Below are 12,995 nucleotides of genomic sequence, written 5' to 3'. Positions count from 1 at the left end.
GTGAACTCTTGGGTGTTTAAAAACACACAAAGCAAAAAAAACAAAAAACAAAACAAAACAAAAAAAAAACCACACAAAGCTCTACTGGGAGCACAGCTAAACCTGGGAAACCTCCCTTTGGTCCTAGAACGTGTTTCTATTGCAGCAGGAGAGAAATGGAAAAATGCGGGGAGGAGGAGTTCCTTAAATAGAATCAGTTCAGACCTCTGAATAATCTGCTCTCTTGTCCCCAAAGTCTGCAGAGGCTGTATTATCTTCTGCCCTGAAATATCTCATGGACCCTCAAAACCATATTTTGAATCTCGGAACCCTTCAGTTCGTCCATTCATTCATGTACTTATTAAAGGCTTGCTATGTAGCAACAGCTGTGCTAGCCCTTGGCTCTAATCTCAAGGAGTGACTCATAAAATACATTTACCCTGACTTCCTAAATTCTTCAATCATAATCATTTTCAGCATGGTATCTGTCCTCAGCCAGATGTTAGGATAAAATTGATTCCCAGGAGCATTAACTAACACAGATGGATCTCAAGCAGATAAAGTCTGAGAAAGTATGGAGGACTTAGCTTGGAGAGAGAGAACTCAAAGGTCTTCAAATCACACACTTCACCCTCTGTTCTTGTTAACTAGACTGGTCTAGTGTTGGCAAAGGATGGAGTTGAGGTCCCAAGCTTCCTCCTCTCCTCATTCAGTTGCCCTCTTACTCGTCAACTTCCTACTTGGAATCCAAGGCCCAGTTTGGCCCAGCCTGACACTCTTCTTTCAAGGAGGGAGAAAACCATTTAAGAGAGAAAGAAGTGCTATTAACCAAACTCAAATGAAGACTGAGAACACATCCTTATCACCTGGTACATGGGCACTCCTGTTAGATTAGGGTAGATGGAGAGTCAGACCCTACGTCCACGCCAGTTGCATACAAATAGAGGCCGGGTATTTAACATTATGCTGAACTTTATCTTCAAGATGATATAAATCAGTGCATATATGCATATCATTGCTACTATCCCTTGCACTGATCCTTTCCATTTGTAAGATGCATCTTCTCACCAGTCAGAAATCTAGGCTAGGTTTAGTCATCATCCTGTGGCTCTAAGCAGACATCCATCCAAGTCACTGCGTGCTCACCGATGGGGCTCCTGTTTTAATCATCCTCCTTACTTGATTCTTATCATTTCAACAAGTTTTCTTCTCCTCTAATGTCTTCAACAAGTTGCTTTTCTTTTTTCACAGAGCCTTGGTTTCCCTTCAGCCAACTTACTAATTTTCTCTCGTGGTCTGAGGCTCACATCAACCTCTCGGTTAATGTTAATTAATGAGACAGACTGGGCAAAGTACTTTCTTAAATATAAACAAACAACAAGATGTGAGCTCTCACATCTAGCAGAGACAGCTAACTCTGGAATAACATGAGAAAGGTGAAGACCATCTTCCTGTAGGCCTCTGACTCAATGTATCACTTTGCCTGCTCTGAGAGGTGATGCTGAAATGTCCTACCTAGGGCTAGCTCATCATATTTAGTTCTGCTGCTTTTTTTAAAAAAGAGCCAAGAATATACAAGGAATAAAAGACAGTCTCTTCAATAAATGGTGCTGGGAAAACTGGACAGCTCTGTGTAAAAGAATAAAATTAGAACATCCTGTAACACCATACACAAAAACAAATTCAAATTGGATTAAAGACCTAAATGTAAAACCAGAAACCTCCTAGAGGAAAACATAGGCAGAACACTTTTTGACCTAAAATACAGCAGTATTTTTTTAATCTGTATCTTAAAGCAAAAAAGGGAAATAAAGGCAAAAATAAACAAATGGGACAGAATGAAACTTAAAAGCTTTTGCACAGTGAAGGAAACCTTCAGCAACATTGACAAAATGAAAAGACAACCCACTGAATGGGAGAAAATATTCACAAATGATATGACTGAAATGGGGTTAATATCCAACATATAAAAGAGCTCACACAACTCAACAACAACAAAAAAAGCTCTATTTAAAAATGTGCAGAAGAACAAATGGGCATTTTTCCAAAGAGGAAAGGCAGATGGCCAACAGTAATATGAAGATACTCAGCATCACTAATCATCAGAAAAATACAATCAAAACCACAGTGAGATACCACTTCACACTTGTCAGAATGACTGTCACCAAAAGGAACACAACACATGTTGGGGAGGATGTGGAGAAAAGGGAACCCTTGCACACTGTTGGTGGGAATGCAGATTGGTACAACACTGTAGAAAACAGCATGAAGGTTCCTCAAAAAACTAAAAATAGAGCTAACATATGACCTAAAATTCCACCCCTGAGTATATATCCTCCAAACAATTCCCATTAATTTGAAAAGATATGTACATGTCAATGTTCAAATCAGCATTATTTACAATTGCCAAGATATGAAAACAACCTGTGTCCATCAATAGATAGAATGGATAAAGATGCGGTATATATAGACAATAGAATACTTAGTCATTAAAAAAAAAAAGAATGAAATTTCACCATTTGCAGCAATGTGGACAGACTTAGAGGGCATTGTGTTAAGTGAAATAAGTCAGACAGAGAAAGATCAATAATGTATGATATCAGTTCTAGATGAAATCTAGGGAAAAAATACAACGAACTAGTGAGTATAATAAAAAAGAAGGAGATTTCCCAGACATAGAGAACAAAGTAGTGATTACCAGTGGGGAGGGGCAGAGAGCGGGCAATATTGGGGTAGGGAACTGAGAGGTACAGTCTATTACATATAAAATAAGCTACAAGGATATACTTCACAGCACAGGGATCATAACTAATATTTTATAATAATTATAAATGGAAAATAATCTTTAAAACTTGTGAATTACTATGTTGTACACATGTAACTTATATAAGATTGTACATCAACTATACTTCATTAAAAAATGAAAATTAAAAAGTAAAACACACACACAAAAGTTAATTCACAAGCTGTACTTGGAAACATTTTAATTGTAAAAATACACATAAGCTCAGTTCTTGGCTTTCATTAATCTTCCTTCCTTTTCATTACACACTACAGGGAAACTACCACTGACAATGTGGCTTGTGTCCTCCCAGACCACTTTCTAGGTCTGGGATAGATGAGAAGATATAGGTATAGCTAAATATACATATGATGCAGTTTCATTTTGTGAAATTTTGTTCTGCTTACAAAAATGAAATTGTACTGTTCATTTAGTTTAGCAATGTGTTTTAAGTTAATATGTCTTGAATATATTTTCCTATCTCTAAGCACAGACCTTCCGTATTCTTTCAGCTGCTTCATAATTATGAATCTACCATAATTTAATCATCAGTTCCGAGGTGCTTAGCAATGCTCACTCTTCCCAGAAAAAAAATGCTAAAAGAAATACTCTTGAATACCACTTTGCACATATGTGGGAATATTTTTCTAGTATAGATAATTATTTTAATAAAAAGCTGCCAGATTTCTCTAAAAACTACTTAACTAATTGTCATGCCCTTCATTTTTCCACATCTTCTTATAACAATCTCCAATTTTTGTTTGTTTTTAAATATTTGTTACAAATATTTCCTCTGTTTCTGTTCCTTGATCATTGTTATGGTCTAGGAACTTTGTACAGAGTTATATTGTGAATATTTTTCTTTATTGTGTTTGCATTTAGCATATTGACTCAGAGACTTTGCCCACCTCAGATTTATAAACATATCCCCTATTTCCTTCTAATTTTTAACAGCTTTAAAATTCGACCGCTTTATCTACCCTGAGTTCATTTTTGTGTATAATTTAAACAATTTACCTTTTCCCCCAAAAGAATTGCCATTGGCACAAAATCATTTACTGAATAGTTAATGCTTTCCTCTCTTGTATCAAATGCTACTGTTATAATTTGCAAAGTTCAGTGCATTTATTGTAGTCATGTATGACTGTGAGAACTGGACCATAGAGAAGCCTGAGTGCAGAAGAACTGATGCTTTTGAACTGTGGTGTTGGAGAAGACTCTTGAGAGTCCCTTGGACTGCAAGATGAAACCAGTCAATCTTAAGGGAAATCAACTCTGAATATTTATTGGAAGTACTGATGCTAAAGTTGAAGCTCCAACACTTGGGCCACCTGATGTGAAGAGCCAACTCATTGGAAAAGACCCTGATGCTGGGAAAGATTGAGGGCAGGAGGAGAAGAGGATGGCAGAGAATGAGATGGTTGGATAGCATCACGGACTCAATGGACATGAGTTTGAGCAAACTCGGGGAGATGCTGAGGAACAGGGAAGCCTGGCGTGCTGCAGTCCCTGGGGTCACAAAGAGTCGGCCACCACTGAGCGACGGGACAGCAACAACATGCATATTGTTCTGTTTCTGAACTCTCTACTGGGTGTAGCAGATCTGTTGTTCCATTTTTCCATGAACACCAGACTGTTTCAATTACTATGAGTTGAGTACACTTTAATATAGAAAATAAAATTCCTTCTTACTTAAAAAGAAAAAAGTCTTAGTCATCCTTGTGTTTTATTTTCCAAGATGAACTTTATACTTAACCTGCCAAATTCCACAATATTTCTTGTAGGAATTTTTATTTAAATTACTTTATTTAAATTATAGCTACTTATCACATTTTTATTAAATATAATTCTGTAACTAGATGTTAAAAACAACAAGATAGAATTGCCTTCAGGAAAACAGGAAAATTCCTTTGCGATGTTGATAACCACATACTACATTTTCTACTGAATGTATAAAGTGATGTGGAATTTAAAGACTGGAAGCAGAGATTAAAGATTTGCTTTTCCAAAGCTTTTCCTAATTGTTTACAAAGCTTTCTGGAAAAGAATCCACCTGCAATGTGGGAGACCTGGGTTGGGAAGATCTCCTAGAGAAGGGAAAGGCTACCCACTCCAGTATTTTGTGGCTTCCCTCGTGGCTCAGCTGGTAAAGAATCCGCCTGCAATGTGGGAGACCTGGGTTCAACCCCTGGGTTGGGAAGATCCCCTGGAGAAGGGAAAGGCTCCCCACTCCAGGATTCTGGCCTGGAGAATTCCAGGGACTCTATAGTCCATGGGGTCACAAAGGATCGAGCATGACTGAGTGACTTTCACTTTCACTATCTCACACCACTAAAAGCAGAAGTTAAGTTGGGGTTTCTGGGTAATGAAACAAATCATCTCACAAAGGGTAAACAGTTAGCGGATCGCAGGAATCTGATCCCACAGTGACCAGGACTTGGCTAAGGAGCGCTGAAGAGGATGAAGGGGAAGCAACACACGGGAACTGTGTCCAAGGAGGAAACGGGCTGTCCTCACACCCTTGTTTGATGATTAAGGGTGTGAGGCATTACAGCTGAGTATTTGGCTTCTTTGTCCTTGGGTTTCCACTCAGGGCAGAGAGTCGTCAAGACCAGAAGCAGTTAATCCTATTCTTCACTTCATTCGTGGATCTTTAATATGCCTGATTCATGTTCGGGCACCTTGCGGGATTATAGTCTGCTATTTTCTGATTGTGACCTTGAGAAATACTGCCTGGGGTTTTCACACATGGTTAATCTTTTGACTAACTTTAATCTAGTTACACAATAACCTAATTCATTTAAAAGGGAAAACAAGCTTGGATAAGCCCTGTTATTGCTTTAAAGTCACAAAAACATCAAAGGTAAACCTATATATTTCATTGCCCAGAATATTTGGAATCTTTCAGGATTCTGGGTCCTAGGATCCCAAGAACGTTAGTTCTTCAAAAGATGCTCATCATCGTCATTGCTGTGCTGTGTTAGCCACTCACTCAGGTCCGACTCTGTGACCCCATGAACTGCAGCCCGCCAGGCTCTTCTGCCCACGGGATTCTCCAGGCAAGGATACTGGAGTGGGTAGCCGTTCCCTTCTCCAGGGGATCTTCCCAACCCAGGGATCAAATCCAGGTCTCCCACATTGCGGGCGGATTCTTTACCATCTGAGCCACAAGGGAAGTCCAAGAATACTGGAGTGGGTAGTCTATCCCTTCTCCAGGGGATCTTCCCGACCCGGGAATCAAACCAGGGTCTCCTGTGTTGCAGACGGATTCTTCACCAGCTGAGCTACCAGGAAAGCCCTCATCATCATTCCTCTCAGCATTTACTGACTAGTCACCTGGACCTTTGTTAAGTGCTGTGTATCTATTACTTAATTAACCTACTCTTTCAAGGAGTAACTTTCCAGGAGATGGGTACTCCTAGTATTTTCATTTTACACATGAAGAGACTGAAGTGAACAAAAGCTAAGTAAGCTGTCCAAAAACAGGCTACCTCTAAGGGACAGGCTCTGTGTTGACCACACAGTCTGATCCCTGAGCCTAGACTGAACATTTACTCTCAATGATTGAATTAACAGGCTCTTTGCCTAGACATAGAGATCTTTAAGAAGCTGCTAATTACCACTCACCTTTTTGTTACTTTATTTGAGAACCTGTTTTCTTTCCCCAGTGCCATATTTAGATGTATTGAGGCCACATATTTGAGCTCAGAGCTTTGATTCAAATGAAAGAGAAAGTGAGTCATCAGATTTTAGATGCTTCTTTGACCCAAGTGTTCTAATTTTGCTTGTTCTCCTTGGACATGCACAAACATCCTGAATGCTTTTGTGACCGAAGCTTCCGAAGTCAGACAGAAACATCCCTTGCCTCACTTCCCGTCATTCACCCTCGCGTCTGTCCCTCACCTCTTCTGCAAACTCCGTCCACTGCCTTTCTACGTTAGCACCCGCCGGCTGGGCACCGAAGATAAAACTTGCCATTCTTCCGCTCTTTTCAAGCTGCCTAATTTTTTTGTGTGTATTTGAAGTTTGTGTAAGTTACTGAAAGCCAGATTCTTTCCTGGAGACATGAAGATGAAGGTCTTTGTAAGAAGTGGACCCCCTGCAAGTAATTTCTGGTTTTGGGAATTGTGGGCGGAACTTGATGCGATATGATCTTTCAGTTCAACTTAAAGACAGCTGTGACATGTCAATCTAACCCAGAATAATCTAATAACTTGATAATGACAGAAGAGTTGTATAAGCTGCGTTTATCTAACTACTTTGTGACGAACGAACAAGCTGTTTTCCAGTCTGCCTTGACACCCTAACTGTCACTGAAGGCGCATCTGAAAAAAATTGTCTGGGCCGCACACAATTTAGCTTAAATAAGGTACAATGAAGAAATGCCTGCTGGTGACGCTCCCACTTTCTTTTTGAGAAAATGTCTGAGTATATTGGCATTGGGAAAAAAAATCCCACAAACCATCTGTGCTAAGAGCTGTCTGAGTCAAGCTCTCCGAGTGGGATTCCAGGCAGCCCCTTTCAAAGGCAGCACCGCTGCAGAACAAGCTGCCCATGTGTTCTGTTTACAAGAGGCTGGGGGGATGGAAGTGTTCTGCTCTCAGACACACCGCCTCAGTGTGATGGGCTCTGGTGTCTGCGGGGGTAATCTGCTGCAGGGGCATGGGCTCTGAACACCATCACACCACTCGAGGCAGAGTCTTCATTCCAAGGTGTTTATCACAAGGAAGGACCAACTTCCTTCCTTCATTTGGGGTGCATCCTTCCTTTAGCCCTGCTCCAAATGTCTTTCTAGAGATGCAGAGCAGAATTGCTGAAAGTACTGCAAGGAGAATGAGAAATGAGGGGCAACTGTTTCTACAAGTTTTCACACCCATTGGAGACATTCTCCTCCATTCAAATAACACACACACACACACACACACACAACACAGATTTTAAAGCCATATTGGAAAGATGGTTTGAAAAGATGAAAGTAAATACTGTGCTAACTTTGAAAATACATTGGGGCCTGAGATGAATCCAAAGGTATCATTATTTGTGGGCAAGTATGCTTTCTCCTGGGAACCCCTGAATGAGAGCACATGTTCAAAATCATAACTGAATGAAAGAGACAACAAATACCAATTCCTCACAAGTCAAGGTCAAGAGTAGATTAGTCGTCATCCATTAATAAATCTGAAACCACAGTGTCGTGTGTTCCAAGTCATCTTGAATACAATTATGAATAGGGCTAAAATGTTTACATAGGATGAAAAAGAAATGAATAATTCTGAATCATAATTCAGTTCTCAGCTGGCAGAATCCCACATCTGAAAACTAGCTCATATTAATTTATAGTTCAGGAACATGTGGCTTCCATTATACTTCCAGTCAGCCCCACTAGAACCAAATCAATTTTAAAATAACAAAGTCAGAAGTATAAACCAGGAATTCAAGCCCCAGTTTCAGCACTGCATAATATATGCAGCTTTCTCACATTCCTCCTGTGACTGTGAGATAAGATGCCTGAGTTTTTTCTTCTTCTTTCGGGCAGAGGATAAAACTTATCAAAATCAACTTTTTTCTTTTTTCTTTTTAGGTCTACTGTCAGCATTTGAAAGAGTGAAGTTATTCTTGAGATCTGGGATCATGTTTCATCACAGAATAAAACATGGCAGTACTAAAAGAAAAAAAAAATCACTTTTCTATTTTGTTAAAAATAGCTGTGGTATTTTTATCCCCATGTGAAAAAAAGCAGTAGAGGGTTTACCTTTCACCCTTTAATGTTTCGTTGACCTGTGTCTGGGCCCTCTTGACTGCTTATTTCTAGTTTCCCACTACAAACGCTAGTGGCCACGGTTTCTTTCCGCCAGAAGTTGCCTGTCTCCTAAAATAGGTCTGCTTCTGCAGCCTGCTATCAGTAGGCAGCGGCAGATTATTCTGACCCATCCCAAACGCTCCCCGAAGGGCCTGCAACTCCCCTTTCGGTCTTGATCGTGAGCAGGGTTATGTCACACGGAGGCCCCGGAATGAAGCAGCAGTGATGCTGGCTGATTTCTGAGGCCGAGTTCACTTTCCCTTGTGAGCTGGAACGCTCGTGCCCGAGTCCTGAACCCCCCTGCAGGAGGCCCTCTGCCCCAGAGCAGCCACGCTGTGAGGAAGCCCAACCTCACCCACCACAAGAAGCTCTGAAGAAGACTTGGGGGAGCGTGACCAGAACCCCAGCTGCTCCTGCCCCCGCTTCTCCAATTCAGACACTGTCTGCAACCACATGAGCACCGTGAGCCAGAACCTTCCTGCAGAGCCCCTTTCCCAGACAGCTGTCCCCCAGAAACAGGAGAGATAAGGAAATAGTTGTGTGCCTTAAGCGACTACGTTTGGGAGTGTTTTGTTACATGGCAATAATAACTAGAACACGGGGACCGAGAAGAAAGTAAATTCCAAATTGGAGTAGTACCCCCGCTTCAGAAATTGATTGGCAGAAGAATTTCTGGAGAAAGTCTATTTAAACACAGACATTCTGCTTGGCAAGTTCCACTATTTCTCATTAGGATGTTGCAAACTCTAGATCATAGTTGGCGTAGAGATTGAGACATTTAAATCATAAAGGTTAATCTTATTTTCTTCAATCTATAACTAACTACCCAAGTGAAATTGCAAAAGAGTCAAACCCAGAAAGAAAGTGGAGTTATATGGCAAGTAGTTTGGAGTTACTTTGAATCAATCAAATTTTTTTTCCTGAGCACAACTCCCCTCTCTCGTGGACAAGGTCTTTCCCCCGTTTTCAAAGTGGTAAATACCAGGAGGGACTCCTTACAGGCAACAAAGAGATGGGAGCTCTGTCTTCTCCAGGGCCCCACTGCTCCCCACAGCCCTTAGAGAAGAGAAAGTCTGAGATTCAGTAAGACCTTTACAGGTGTCCATGAGGTAGTAATAAATAGCTATAACATCAGACTCAAATCAGCTAGACTTCATGGCAATCATGTGGCTGGAAGTGAAAAATGGGATAAAACAAAGGAAAATGTTACCTCCTAGTAGCTGCCTTTCCTGGTGAAGGTGTTAGTCACTCAGTCGTGTCAAATTTTTGGAAACCCCATGGACTGTACCCTCCAGGCTCTTCTGTCCATGGACTTCTCCAGGTAAGAATACTGGAGTGGGTAGCCATTCCTTTTCCAGGGGATCTTCCCGACCCAGAGGTTGAACCTGGGTCTCCTGCACTGCAGGCAGATTCTTTAGCATCTGAACCACCAGGGAAGCCCTGTAACCTCATCTCAGAGAGCTCTTCTTCCTTCAGTCTCAGGGCCTCTGCCTTCTGCTCCTCCAAAAGTCTTACTCCCCCAGGCACGCGATGTATTAATAGTTGATCTTTGGTCTTGCAGAGCGAGACTGCAGACTCCTGAGATGAGGGACACCGGGGAAACCTGCTGTGACCCCAGGGCCTGGATCAGAACCTGGCACACAGTAAGTGTTCATCATTGAATATTTGTTGAATAATTTCAATTCCGATTTCAAGCAAAATTAAAAATAGGTAGTTGGATGAGAGAAAGACTTAGGTGCAAAAAAAGAGAAAAATCCCTGCTTTAGGGACTGAAAACAGATAGGCTCTCGCTGGAACACATTAGAAAGCCTTGCTGATTCCCGCCGTGTCCCAGGCTTCATTTTTTAGGCCAGAGTTAACAAGATGCAGCAGAGCAGCAGACACATGATTCAGGAACAGGCCGCTTCTAACACACAAGGAACCTTCTTTGCAAAATACCTTTGGCCAGAGAGGAAACAGCAGTCTTGGATTCATTTTCCTTTCTCGTGGTTCCGGCATTGACAGACATTCCCTTTTCATTTTTATTGACCACATTTTACATATGTGAGTGAAAAATCTATCAACAGCATCCTTATCACTTTGGAACCATAATCCAGAAAGTAGGACCATGTCTATCACTCTTTAAATCACTTACCTAATGCTTCTATAAAATAGAGCCCGATTTTATATTTGGGTCCGCTGAGTCCTTCCTCCATGCATTTAGCAAACACCTACTGCATGCACACGCACGGTGGGCATTGTCGGGGAAGCCGAGGGACTCAGTCTCGGCGACAGGGGCCCCTGCAGGCGGCGTCATTCTCAGTGAACACCTGTGCAACGCTTCTTTTCTGGAAAAAGTAAGTGACAGTTTGTATTAAATCACTGAGTTTATTTTCACTCCTCGCACCAGCTGTACGGCAGCTTTCACGATATTCTTTAATGTCATGGAAAATTTCCTCCGAATTGTGTTGTCCTGTCTGTGAAAAGCCGGAAGCGGAGGGGAAGCGCATCGGACAGCTGGTGTGCGCGCCTGTGACGAGCGAGACCCGAGGGCTGAGTTTCTATTCCTCCCACTGCCGCCGTTGTCACCACGGCGTGGAGAATCAGTCATTTCAGCAAATCTCCAGATCACAGGGGTTTGCTTTTTTTTAATTGTCTGACTTCATGAAGACATTTTTACAGTTGAATATATCAAATTCATTTACTCATCTGTTCATTTATTCAACAAATACGTCTCGAGTTTCTGCTACCTGCCGAATAGCACTCTACCTCAAGGAGCTTGTGGCTTTGAAGAAAGATAGGCATGAAAACACAACTTCAATATAAGAACTTTGATTTCATAAAGATAAGTGTCGGCCTGGGCCAGGCAGGGGGAGGAGGCGGGTGGGGTGGGAGGAGCAGAGGGCAGGAGCCTGCCTCTGCGGCGAGCAGTGAAGGGAAGTCCACAGACGGATGAGAACTGGGCCGCGGGGCAGAGAATCGGGAAGAGACGCTCAGCGGGGAGGCCAGCGGGCCAGACGGGAGGCTGGGGAGGGAGGACCCTTACGGGCAGGCGGAAGTCGGGAGAGAGGAGGATGCGGCACAGGACTCGTATGATAGAATGAAAGTCAAAGAAAGGGGAAAGGGGGCTGAGAAGCTGGAGGAAGAGGAGTCTCCTCGCGGAAAGACCTTGCATCTCGTGCAAAAGGGGTACACATCTACCCCAGGGGGCATGAGAAAGCAGCAAAAGAATAATAGAATCAGATACTGTTTTATAGACATCTGCTGACAGCATCCCGAGGGCTGAACTAATGATAACGGAGGAGAGGGTGGGGAAAGCAGAAGACAGACAGTAAGGGAAGCTGCCGAAATAACACAGGGGAGAGATGATATTATCCTGATCTGAACAGATTCAGGTTTGACTCTTTGATTAGCTGATGATCAATATGAAGTAATGAACAGAGAAAAATTAGACCTAAGGCTTAACTTTAACAGATACTGATTTAGTATCTATTGTCCTCCAGATGACGTGGCAATTGCCAGGGAGGAATTCGTACTTGTCCTAAGAAAGCTCCAAGCTTGAGGAGTGGGACAAATCAAGGCAGCAGCAGCAGCACCCAACAAGGGCTACAGCGAAGCATGGAAGGCCCTAGAAACAGTGAGGGAGGGTCCATGTTCTCTGAGTATCACAAACACCAACTTCACAAGAGCTAGCACGTTTTGAACACGTGTGTGTGTGTCCACTTATATTTGTAGTGTGTGTGTTTAGTCACTCAGTCGTGTCCGACTCTTTTGCAACCCCATGGACTGCAGCCCTCCAGGCTCCTCTGTCCATGGGATTTTCCAGGCAGGAATGCTGGAGTGGGTTGCCATTTCCTTCTCCAGAGGATCTTCCCGACCCGGGGATCGAACCTGAGTCTCTTGGGTCTCCTGCATTGGCAGGCAGGTCCTTGACCACTAGTGCCACCTGGGAAGTCCAACTATCCCACAGTATTCTGTAATTACGTGGTGGCTCATTTGGACTACATCCAATTCTTTTTCTTCTTTTTTTTTTTTTAGCTACATTAAACACTTTATTTCACTTAAAAAAATACCAATTTGAAGAAAGTGTGGTAAAATGTGTTAAAGCTAGCTTGTTAGATACATGAATGTCTTATCCAGTATTCATTTCCTTTCTCAGGCACAAGGCATGGGCAGACATTACCTTGTCACTTCTGTTTGGCTAAGCAACAGTACTTTCGAAGTTTCTAATTTTTCCCTGTGACTATGATTATCCAAAACACACAGTTACATTAATTTTTTTTAAAAGGCATTAAAGATAACCTTTTGCAAAGGTACATACACATTTGGACTGCTAATGACAGCACCTAATTTATATTGCTCCCGTTAATAATGGATTTAGCTTTTACTTAACAAGGTTTTAAGGAAACATTAACAGATTGCAAATCTTGTCCCACTTTTGTGCTCTAGTTAACA

General features: G+C 42.0%; 1 long non-coding RNA gene across 6 annotated transcripts in view; it reads right to left on the bottom strand.

Moving 5' to 3' along the window:
• Window positions 1–12,995, bottom strand: part of LOC122679419 — a 57,125-nt gene that overhangs the window by 13,480 nt on the left and 30,650 nt on the right. For 2 of the 6 annotated variants that reach the window (XR_006336391.1, XR_006336393.1), the window contains exons 3-4: window positions 10,696–10,888; window positions 9,772–10,139 (exon numbers count right to left, since the gene is read on the bottom strand). The exons of the other annotated variants lie outside the window; for them this stretch is intronic. This is a non-coding gene — a long non-coding RNA (uncharacterized LOC122679419). The remainder of the gene's footprint in view (window positions 1–9,771; window positions 10,140–10,695; window positions 10,889–12,995) is intronic. 6 annotated transcript variants of the gene reach the window in all.

This window comes from Cervus elaphus, chromosome 21 (genome assembly GCF_910594005.1).
Source record: "Cervus elaphus chromosome 21, mCerEla1.1, whole genome shotgun sequence".
Taxonomy (NCBI): Eukaryota; Metazoa; Chordata; class Mammalia; order Artiodactyla; family Cervidae; genus Cervus; species Cervus elaphus.
Note: the sequence above shows the minus strand (reverse complement) of the source record. Positions and strands in the feature narration are given on the sequence as shown.